The 12,249-nt window shown below is 44.9% G+C and overlaps 1 pseudogene; it reads left to right on the forward strand.

Annotated features, from left to right (window-relative positions):
* Positions 1-1,720: 1,720 nt before the first annotated feature.
* LOC126163794 (5S ribosomal RNA) lies at positions 1,721-1,837 on the forward strand (annotated as a pseudogene).
* The last annotated feature ends 10,412 nt before the right edge of the window (positions 1,838-12,249 follow it).

Below are 12,249 nucleotides of genomic sequence, written 5' to 3' on the forward strand. Positions count from 1 at the left end.
TTTTAAATTTCTAAATTCTGTTAACAACAATTGAATGAAATCCTAAGAACCCAATTTTTGTTTCCCCTGGAGACCATTTGGTTTGCAGACTTCAACGGGGACTGGGTGACCAGGTGTCCGTTTCGCCTGTACAACTGTTGATATGGAAATTATACTGCTACAGATAGCTGGTTTGCATAGTATTTAACGAGAGGAGTGAAAATGGTAGTGCTGAACAATTTAAACGATGCTGGAACGGAGGAAAAGTTTAGTGACCGGGGAGATATCACATACGGAGAGCTAAGGGTTCAATTTTACGTCTATTCCTATTCTTTATACATGTATTTGACCATCTAATTAAGATAAGAGGACAATCAAATGATAACTGAATACCCGCCGCAGTGGGACTATGGAACGGCTCCATTCAAAAGTAATCACCATACACGTTAAGACATTTATCCCACTGGGAGACGAGACGATCGATTCCTGTTTCGTAGGACGCGGTCGGCCATTGACGTACCTACTATCGCAACCGCTCTTGTACTTCTTCGTCCGACTGAAACCGACTTCCACGCATGTCTTTCATAAGGTCGCCAAAGGTGTGAAGATCTGAGCTGCACTGAGGATACTGCAGTGTTTTCCAACCAAATCGCTGAAGCGTAGCCTTTGTCCGAATGGTCGACTGGTAGTGGGCGTTATCGTGCATCAGCATGATTCCGCCCGGCAGCATTCTGATAGCCCGGGAGCGAACGAGAAAGTCAGCAGTGTAAACGTCCCACATCTCCCCCACTAAAGTTCCACATAAGTTTCGGTAAGGTCATGATGACCTTCTCCCAATGCAAGGGCCCTCTGCTCGTCGAGTTTCGCCGGCCGTTGTGGCCGAGCTGTTCTAGGTGCTTCAGTCTGGAACCGCGCGATCGCTACACGGTCGCAGGTTCGAATCCTACGTCGGGCATAGATGTGTGTGATGTCCTTAGGTTAGTTAGATTTAGGTAGTTCTAAGTCTAGGAGACTGATGACCTCAGATGTTAAGTCCCAATCGCTATGAAGACACTTTGCGAAAACGTGTGGCGCCATAAAGCCAAAACGTCTAGGGATGATACTGGACGTAATCATCCTGTTGTTCCCACATTGCACGAAGGCTGCGCATCAGCGACTTGGTTGAGAAACACTGCATCGTCCTCCATACATCCCAGATCGTTCACCACGCGATTTTCACGTCCTTGGCGACCTGAAGAAAGACATGTGTGGACGTCGGTTTCACTCGCACGAGGAAGTGCAAGAGTGGGCGCGGTTGCGGATCCATCAGCGGCCAACCGCCATCTGCGTAACAGAAATTGATCGTCTCGACTTCCAGTGCGATATACGTCTTAACGTATGTGGTGATTACTTTTGAATGTAACCTTTCCAAGGCGCCGTTGTAGCTGGCGTTCCGTTTCCATTTGACTTCCCCTCATAAATCAAGAAGAGTTGATAGTTTCTGAAGACGGCACAAGAGCCAACAAGAGAAGAAGCTATTGCTAACATTCAAAGAACGTACTCTCCCTAAATTCAGCGAAACAGTATATGCAGTTCTGTACAACTAATAGAATAACGCAAATAGTAGCACATGAATAGTAGCTAGTGAGTAGCGTCTGAATTTTTCAGTGAACATAGTAATGAAAATTTTGAAGGGAAAAAATTTTATTAGGCTTAAGAAACAGTTGGGCTCAGCAATTTTTCATTCCTCTCATAATAAGTGGGCAACGGCCTTGCCGCAGTGGATACACCTGTTCCCGTGAGATCACCGAAGTTAAGCGCTGTTGGGCGTGGCCGGCACTTGGATGGGTGACCATCCAGCCGCCATGTGCTGTTGCCATTTTTCGGGCTGCACTCAGCCTCGTGATGCCAATTAAGGAGCTACTCGACCGAATAGTAGCGACTTCGGTCATGAATACCATCATAACCACCGGGAGAGTGGTGTGCTGACCCCATGCCCCTCCTATCTGCATCCTCCTCTGAGGATGACACGGCGGTCGGATGGTCCCGGTAAGCCTCTCGTGGTCTGAAGACGGAGTGTGCGTAATAAGTGGGTTAGAAAAGAACCCACGAAAAATTACTGAAATGTTGGTAGCATGTGGAGGATAGTTGGCAAAAAGAGATAGGCAGATGATAGTTGTCTGAGAGATCTTGAATTTTCTTTCCCCTTCTTCTGTATATTATTCTTGTTGGCATCTTTGATGATGAGCTGTTGCGCAGTGTGCGCGATAATTACCGCATTATCTGCAGTTCCTGTCTTTGAAACTGTGAATGAAATTTTTCCGAATGTCTGATGGAACATGCCCAATCTCATAGATTTTACACAGAAACTTGAGTAGATGTTTCGTTTATATATCACTCAGTGATTTGGGAAATTCCGAAGTACTGTAATCTATGTCTTCCACCTTATTTGATCGCAACTCTTTCAAAGTTCTGTTAAAATCTGACCGTAATACTGGATTCCCTGTATCTTCCGTAGAGACGTCCATTTCTTCTTCTATAGAGTCGAACGACAGTTCCCTCCCATCGTAACGGCGTTAAGTGTACTCTCCACCTATCCGCTTTCTCATCTACATTCGACAACGGAATTCCTGCTGCACTCTCAATGTTGACACATTTGTTTTTAAATTTCACCGAAGGTTGTTTTGACTTTCGTACAGGGTGTTTCACAATTCATGTTACACGCTTTCGGACGCTGTAGAGGGGACTTAGTAGATCAGGCTTTACGCAGGAATCCATGCCCGGAAGCGTTACCCAATGAAGTTAGAAATCAAAATTACAGGCTCCGGCGCCTGTAAATGGATGAAAATACAGGGTGACTCTGTGATGATATTACAAACTGTCATGATTCATGGAGCCAGATTAATGTATCAGTTCGAGGAAGGGTCCCTGGTTCGGAAACGAACGAGTCAGAAGTTACAAGAGAAAATCATTCTCGTACCTCTGACAGTGGAATACATTTACCGATACTGTTGTCGCTAAGAATGTAGGATATGAAACTTTCAGAGGTACGGAGACAATAAGAAATGTCCTATGAACATGGGATTTAACAGTCAACAGGTTGCACATAAACGGGAGGTACAATCACCTAGGTTTCGACACCTACTATGCGTGTGTTTATCAGAAAAAATGTTGCTAAGTCGTAAAATTACATTATTAAAAAGCTGGGCACACTTGGCTAGAATATTATATTTTACGTTTGACAGGAGCCTAGCTGCTCCAGATTCTGACTATTGTTTCTTAGCAATGTAATTTTACGACATAGCAACATTTATTCTGATGATGACGCCCCTAATAGGTGTCGAGACTTCGGTCAATGTACCTACCGTTTATGCGCAACTGGTTGACTGTTTAATCCTATGTTGAAACCAGTACATGGTTGCTGAATAATAGCCATGTTCAAAAGTGTGATGAATATGGGCTCAAAAATGCATACCTCATGGGCTCTGAGCACTAGTTCATCTTCGCTAGTGTTTTACGCGCCTCCTCTATTGAACAAGTGCTCATAGATCTCACGGTATCCATTTTTACGAGATATTTTTTCTTGTTTTGGTCTATACTACTACCTCTGAAAAATGCGTATCACAAATCTTAGTAACAACTGTACCGGTACACGTATTCCACTGTCAGAGTTATCAGAATTGTTTTCGATTATAACTTTCGACTCGTTCGGTTCCGGTATAGGGATACCTCAGATTGACACATTTACGCTTCTCCATCATCCGTGAACGTTTGTAACAACATCACAGAATTACCCTGTATATACACACATTTACAGGTGCCGGCGCCCGTAACTTTGACGCTCCATGGCGTCGTTGGATAACATTTCCCGACATGGGTTCCCATGTGAAACTTGATCTAATAAGTCCTCTCTACAACTTTTAGAAGTGTGCATCATGAACTGTGAAACACCCATACAGGTTCCCTTTTATTTCTCATTTTTTCTGCAGCCGTTTTACCTTAGCTTCCTTGCACTTCTATCGTTCCAAAGTGACTTACACTGTCTTCCCCTGCGCACATTTCTACTTTCTTCTTTCGTTCATCAGTTGATGTATTTCTATTGTTATTTCAGGTTCCTTCGTAATTATCCACCTTGTACCCCCATTTGTTTGTCCAGCTTCTGTGACTGCCTTTTTAGAGATCTCCACTCTTAAACTGTACTGCCTACTGTGGTATTCACTATCAAAATACCTACAGTCTCAGAGAATTTCAGACACACATCATTCCTGAGTATTTTAGCATCCCACTTCTTCTTAACGATTCTCTTAAATTTCAGGTTACTCTCCGTCATTACTAAACTGTTGCCGGCATCTATAGCGACTCATGCGTACGTCATAGAGTCCAGTATTTGATGTCGGAATCTCTGTAGAGGTAGTAAACTATCTCTTTCAAGTTGCGACACGCTTGGCTCGAGTAGCTAATGCGATTGCGAAAAAAATATGACTGACGTGAACAAGAGCGATGTGCAGATCACAGATAAGCACAACGTAAGTACCTCCGTTAAATTTCTGACAGTTACAAGCGTTTGATTTTCCGATTATTGCGGACCACGCCTCACAGCAAGTCACAATAATCGCAGTTATTTCATTAAACGCGTTATCAGAAGCTGATCCAGAATAGAACTGCGGACCGTGTTTGTCCAAAGGTTGCGCGATTAAAGCTGTCAGAATGATATCTACTCGTGGAAGAAACGCGGGTGTATTTTATATCACTCCTGCACTGAATATTAGATCTATTCAAATCTAAAAGAACAACAATTAAACAGAAATACTTTTTTCGAAAGAATTAGATGTCAGTAGAAAGATACCATGTTCCGTAACTTCCGAAGAATATTCGATACAGTTTTTCACTGATTCGAGCGTATGGGGTATAGGACTTCAAGATAGGGTTCAGAACTGTCTAACGGGTAAAACTCAACATGTCGTTCTGAATAGGACACAATCGTCGCATGTTAAAATAACTTTGGGAAATACCCCAAAGAGTGATAAGTGGCCATTACTGCTCATAATAAATGTAACCGATCTAGTAGATAGCTTCGGAAGCTCTAAATGAACATACATGCTCTCAACTCTACGGTGTGCATGGCCGAGGGTACTTTCCACTGTTTTAAGTATTACCGTTTCTTCCCATTCTATTCGCGTAAGAATCGTGGAGAAAATGATTGCTTAAAAACCAGCGTGAGCGCTATAATTAATCTATTTTGTCTTCGCAGTAGGAGCTTGTTGCATAATCCTATATATCCTGTTTATACTGTTTCTTGGAACTTTATCATAAGCTTTCGCGAGACAGTTCACCTCTGTCTTCAAGAGTCTACGTTTCAAGTTTTTCAACGTGTCGTTTGTCAGATAAACCTGTGACCGAACGTGCTGCCCTTCCTTTTGTCCTTTCAGTATCCCCTGTTGGTCCTAACTGGTATTTGTCCACACAACTGAGAAATAAACTGAGGTGACAAAAGTCACAGGACAGCTCCTAATAACGTGTCGGGACTTCTATTGGTCGGCGTGTTGCAGCAACTCGACGGGGCATGGACTCAGCATCAACAAGTCGTTGGCAGTACCGCACAAATATTACGCCATGTTGTTTCTCCTGCCGCCAATGATTGCGAAAGTGTTGTCGGTGCAGGATTTTGTGCACGAACTGACCTCTCGAATATGTCTCATAAATGTTCCATAGGATTTGTGTCAAACGGTCTGGATGGCCACATCACTCCCTCGAAATGTCCAGAATATTCTTCAAACCAATCACGAATAGTGGTGGCCCGGTGACTTGGCGCATTGTCATCCACAAAAATTCCATCGTTGTTTGGGAACATGAAGTCAATGAATGGCTGAAAATGGTCTCCAGGCAACCGAAAGTAACCATTTCCAGTCAATGATCGGCTCAGTTGGACCAGTCCATTCCATGTAGACACAGCCCACACAATTATGCAGCCACCATCAGCTCACACCTGTTGACAACTTGGGTCCATGACCTCGTCGGGTCTGTGCTACATTCTAATCCTAACATCAGCTCTTACCATCTGAAATCTGGACTCATCTGACCAGGCCAGAGTTTCCCAGTCATCTAGGGTCCAACCGATATAGTCACGAGCCTAGGAGAGGCGCTGAAGGCGATGTCGTGTTTTTAGCAAAGACACTCTCTTCGGTCGTCTGCTGCCATAGCCCATTAGCGTGATGTCCTAATGGATACGTTTATCGTGCGTCCCGCATTGATTTCTGAGGTTTCTTCAGACAGTGTTGCTTGTCTGTTAGCACTGACAACTGTACGCAGACACCGTTCCTCTCGGACGTTAAGTAAAGGCCGCCGGCCACTGCCTGAAATCTGGTATTCCCTGCGTCCTCTTGACACTACGGATCTTGGAATATTGAATTCCCTAGGCATTCTCGAAATGAAATATCACATCGTGTAGCTCCAGTTACAATTCCGCGTCCAGAGTCTGTTAATTCCCGTCGTACAGCCATAATCACGATGAAAATTTTTTCACGTGAACCCCTTGAGTGCAACTGATAGCTCCGTTTTTTTTCCTTCATTGATTTTCAATTCCCTCTGAAGGGGGTGGGCTGGCAGCAGCTTAGTACGCTGCTCTACAGCCTACAGACTTTTAGTTGAAAGAACGGAAGAAGAAAAGAAACAAGAAAAACAGGCGATAAAATGGTGACGTCAAGTGAAAAATGGCGGAAAAATGCGGAAAGTTAAAACAGAAAGGAAAAGGGGTTGGCAACGTTAATAAAAGACACACGAATCAGACAAGTAACATAGTAGACACACAATTAAAAAACACGGCGACAGTCTGGTTTCTGTTCGCAAGAGATAAAAGGCACACCCAGCGACAGTATGATGGCCGTTCGCAACACTTTCCAAAAAAACACAACACGGAACACTCACTGTAAAACACGCACTGTAGAACACTCACTGTAGAACACTGCACGAAAGTGGCGGCACAAAGATGACACTCCCGAGCCAAAGGCAGATTTGGAGGGGGGGGGGGGGGATAGCTCCGTCAATGCACTGCCCTCTTATACCATGTGTACCTGATACCAACGCCATCTATATGTATGCATGTCGCTATCCCACGAACTTTGCCACCTCAGTGTAGTGCATTTCTGCCAATGTGTACCAATATATTTTGGGATGAGTGGTGCCAGTGTTCTGTACGCAATGTCCCAATGTCCCTTGTAGATCATAAAATGTTCTCGGTATCCTACCAATAAACAGAAGTCTGCCACCTGCTTTAGCTGCCATTAGGACTACCTGATCATTTCACTTCATATCCCTGAAAACTGTTAAATCCATATGTTTGTACGAGCTGACTGTTCCATTAGTGACTCATTGACATTATGGGCACGGAATCGACGTTTCTGAGTCTTGCGAATAGCACAATTTTATATTTTTTAACATTTAAACAAAGTTACCAACGTTTGTACGACTTTATAATCTTATCGAGATGTATGTTATTATTTGTGCAACTTTCTATAGAGCCGGCCGGAGTGGCCGAGCGGTTCTAGGCGCTACAGTCTGAAACCGTGCGACCACTACGGTCGCAGGTTCGAATCCTGCCTCGGGCATGGATGTGTGTGATGTCCTTAGGTTAGTTAGGTTTAATTAGTTCTAAGTTCTAGGCGACTGATGACCTCCGAAGTTAAGTCGCATAGTGCTCAGAGCCGTTTTTTTTTTTTTTGTAAACACTTACTGCTTACAACATTGCACAATTAATACTGATGAAGCCGAAACGAACAATTTGGTACGGAACAATTGTGACGTATCATATCAGGAAAACCCCACATACTGACCTACAGAAACCTCCGAAGCTACTGCGCAAACGCGTCGTGTGACATTTTAAATATCCACTCGCTCTCGTCGCGCAAACTGTTGATCCTAGAGTGAAAATGAACAGAACCTTTTTTGTAAGAAAAGTCTGTAGTTCAATTTGGCACTACGATACGTTTTCGCCAGGGCCGCGGACTTTTAGTTATTCAAGAAAAACATACAGACGCTAGCTTCAAACGTAACTCCAACCCAAAGTCACCCCCACTGGTCAGGATTTTTAGTGCCCTTTTCGTAGCACTTCCTCCTACAAATTTACAAAAATTTGCGTCTACACGAATCAGTTCCCATATTCGGCCTTTCTGGGTCTTCCTTGTGAATTGTTTGGACTGCAATCAGTGTGGATAATTGAGTTGCTGCGCCAGTTTGAACTTTCTCTGTCGCAGCAGGACTGGAAGCTAGCGCTAATTGAAACTTTATGGAAGGGCTCGGCAGAAAGGGGAATCCGTGACAGGGAAATGGATGGAGATACATCATATTGTTATCGGGTTAAGCAATTTCCTGCAATTGTCTGGTCATTAACGTATTACACGGCCTAATTGAAAATGGTGTTACACGACTCTGATCTTGTTTACTACGTTTGCGGTCGGGCTCAAATGCAGCCTGTCCTTTGTTAAGCAGTCGTAGCGCCGCACGGAAGCCAAATGCGTTTCACGCAGACAGCGCTAATTGCCATTAGCAAGACGTGTGGGAGTGTTACGAGAACAATGCCGATCGGAATGGAGTAGCGTTCTCGGCGCCCAATTACCAAAATGCATCTGCGTCACCTGTCGATTCGCTGATCGACTTTGTGCGCCTGCGATGGCTGCCTCTGTCCGCCTTGCTCCTGCGCGAGTTCCAGCGGCAGAGAATTCGGTACTGGGCGGAGCTGACGACGTGATTGAGGCTAGATACGCACCGCGTTCGGACATCTGGTATCGATCCAGTGTTTCCTCTCTCGTCAAGTGCTGATGTTCCGGCGTAACAGGCCGAGGACTTCCAAATGCAAGTTCGGACCGCGGATCATCTATTCCGTTTAACCATTTATCATTATTAGAATAACAGATTACGAACATCGCCACACTCTTTGTCTCCTAGTTTTGTCCTCGCATTCGACGGACGTCGGTCCAAATCCCCGACCTGCCAGCTTGATTTATCTAAATCTCTCCATACTTATCAATCATACACAACTGCTCGCTCGACAAAAGATCTTTAACTAAGGATTGAAAAGTTGCACAGGGCTACACCAACAATCAGGGAACAGGAGTAATCTGATGAATCACTTGGCTGTATCACTGACGCCGATTTGTGGTATGACTAGAACATGAACTCCGTTTGAACTTTATGAATTACCAGAATGAATTTCCACTTTGCAGGGGAGAATGCGCTGATGTGAAATTTCCTAGCGGATCGAAACTGTGTGCCAGACCGAGACTCGATCTCGGGACCTTCGCCTTTGCGAGCATGTGCTCTGTCCGGCACAAAGTTCCAATTTGCCAGCAAGTTTCATAACAGCGCACACTCCGCTGCAGAGTGACAAAATCAGTCTGGAAACATCCCCCAGGCTCTGGCTATCTCCGCAATATCCTTCCTTCTAGGAGTTCTAGTCGTTTAAGTTTCGGTGGAAAACATCTGTGAAGTTTGGAAGCTAGAGGATGAGGTACTGGAGGATGAAAATCTGTGAGGACGAGTCGTGAGTCGTACTTGGGTAGTTCACTTGGCCGTGAAAGCCAGAGGCCTCGAATTCTGGTATCGGTTTGACACTTAGTTTTGATCTGTAGGTAAGTTTCCATATGAATTACCTCTAAAAATGCTATGTACTAACATATAGACAGCACGGATTCCATTACGGTTCCTCACAACCGGCTTCTAATCAAACTTCATACCTGTGGAGTATCGTCTCAGCTGTACGACTGTATTCGCCATTTCCTGTCAAAAAGGTGACAGTCCACAATAACCGACGGGTAGTTATCGAGTGAAACGGAAGTGTTAGCTGCTGTTGCTACTCCGTACAGATGATTTTGAGAAAATATGGGCAGGCCTCTTAAACTGTTTGCAGATGGTGCCGTCATGTATCGTCTACTAATATCATCAGAAATAAAAAATAATTGCAAAATGACGTAGACGAGCTATCTACACTACTGGCCATTAAAGTTGCTACACCAAGAATAAATGAAGATGATAAACGGCTATTCACTGGACAAATATATTATACTAGAACTGAAATGTGATTATATTTTCACGCAATGGGGAGCTAGTTGCTCGGGCAACATTGACCAGATGTTTTCAGTTGGTGAGGGATCTAGAGAATGTACTGGCCAGGGCAGCAGTCGAACATTTTCTGTATCCAGAAAGGCCCGTACAGGATCTGCACCATTCGGTCGTGCATTATCCGGCTGAAATGTAGGGTTTCCCAGGGATCGATGAAGCCGGCCGCGGTGGTCTCGCGGTTCTAGGCGCGCAGTGCGGAACCGCGCGACTGCTACGGTCGCAGGTTCGAATCCTGCCTCGGGCATGGATGTGTGTGATGTCCTTAGATTAGTTAGGTTTAAGTAGTTCTAAGTTCTAGGGGACTGATGACCATAGCTGTTAAGTCCCATAGTGCTCAGAGCCATTTGAACCATTTGATCGATGAAGGTTAGAGCCACGGGTCGTAACACATCTGAAATGTAACGTCCACTGTTCAAAGTGCCTTCAGTGCGAACAAGAGGTGACCGAGACGTGTAACCAATGGCACCCGATACCATCACGGCGGGTGATACGCCAGTATGGCGATGACGAATACACGCTTCGAATGTGCGTTCACCGCAATGTCGCCAAACACGGATGCAACCATCAAGATGCTGTAAACAGAACTTGGATTCATCCGAAAAAATGACATTTTGCCATTCGTGCACCCAGGTTCATCGTTGAGTACACCATCGCTGGCGCTCCTGTCTGTGATGCAGCTTCAAGGGTAACCGCAGCCATTGTCTCCGAGCTGATAGTCGATGCTGCTGCAACGTCGTCGAACTGTTCGTGCAGATGGTTGTTGTCTTGCAGACGTCCCCATCTGTTGACTCAGGGATTAAGACGTGGCTGCACGATCCGTTACAGCCATGGATTTCGTGATACGACGTATTACGACACAGTACATAAATAATTGATAAGAGTCATCGAGAATCTAAACTTTACATGTGTACCTGACGATGTGCACATGGCCGACGTACATGTGAAGGTAGGTTTCGGCACGTCTCTTCAGTACTCACGTTGAGAAATCACAGGGGTCATCCAAATTCATTGACGACTACCCACGATTCGTTCCAAGAGTTCATAGACGCTGTCAGCAAGGTTGGAGTGCACCAAAGCTTTTAAACATTAGGGCTGGGACATGAAGTCACGAAGGAGGTATGCGTCCATGTTGAAAAATGTGCCCAATCAGCAAAATGGTGAATAGCTCGCTGACGAAAAAAGTCGTTGACTGGATTCAAGCTGACTCTTATTATTCCAGAATTATCATTAGATATCCTGGAACATCGTATAGCACATAGATAAAAAGAAATTACATATTTTAGTACTCGTAGAAAAAGAAAAATCCAACAGGTTCATATTGGGGAGGTCATCGTATTTGTGAGCCAATATCTATTCACTTTATGTTGAAATGCTGTTCACAACTACAGCGGAATTACGATAAAAACAAACGAGAACAGCTTGTCACCTAGTAATTTACGCCTCACTTGTGGTGTTTCGAAGTAAACGTATGCTTTGACGTGAACATCCGTGACATGACTGACAAACGTCACTTTGCGATTCTGTATGAGCGATGGTTAATTTTGTGAGCTTTGTATATTTTGATGGAGTGGCAAGTATTCGATTTCCCGCCAGAAGGGTGTGAATTCGGAGGACCCGGCAGTCCGGTGAAGTCGGCAGAATGCCTTTGACGGTGTCTCAATAGCAAGGAAAGAATGCCTCCTGGGCGGCAGCTATTTCTCGCGGATATGGTCCCGTTCCCGAAATGCCTATGTGGGCAGTTCCTAGCGCTAATCCGCTTGCCTCGGGCACAGATGCCGCCGGTCACCATAGCATTCTGCTGAACATGTTTCAGGTGGAAAGTAGCCTTTCTGCCTGCACATCAAGGGAGAGGCCACCTGCCAGCGCTTCCATGGCGTGAGAATGTTTGTTGCTTCCCTCCAAAAATTATGGACTGTTCTACCAATGTAACGCCCCCGTCACCAAATGCGGTGCGGTCAGTGACGACAAAGGAAGAGGGACTGTTCGAAGCCAACCTCATCAATCATAATGATGCCTTTTGTGAGGTTCGAATGGTAATCTTCTGTTGATTTCTCTTGTTTTTAGGCAGAAAAGGGAAAATATTCATTTGTCAGACTGGCAGCAGCATTAAACCTCCCCTCCAAGTAGAGCTTGGGAACAGTGGGATTGCCGACCGGAGTGGCCGTGCTGTTCTAGGCG

The sequence above is a fragment of the Schistocerca cancellata genome, chromosome 2 (assembly GCF_023864275.1).
Source record: "Schistocerca cancellata isolate TAMUIC-IGC-003103 chromosome 2, iqSchCanc2.1, whole genome shotgun sequence".
NCBI classification, from domain to species: domain Eukaryota; kingdom Metazoa; phylum Arthropoda; class Insecta; order Orthoptera; family Acrididae; genus Schistocerca; species Schistocerca cancellata.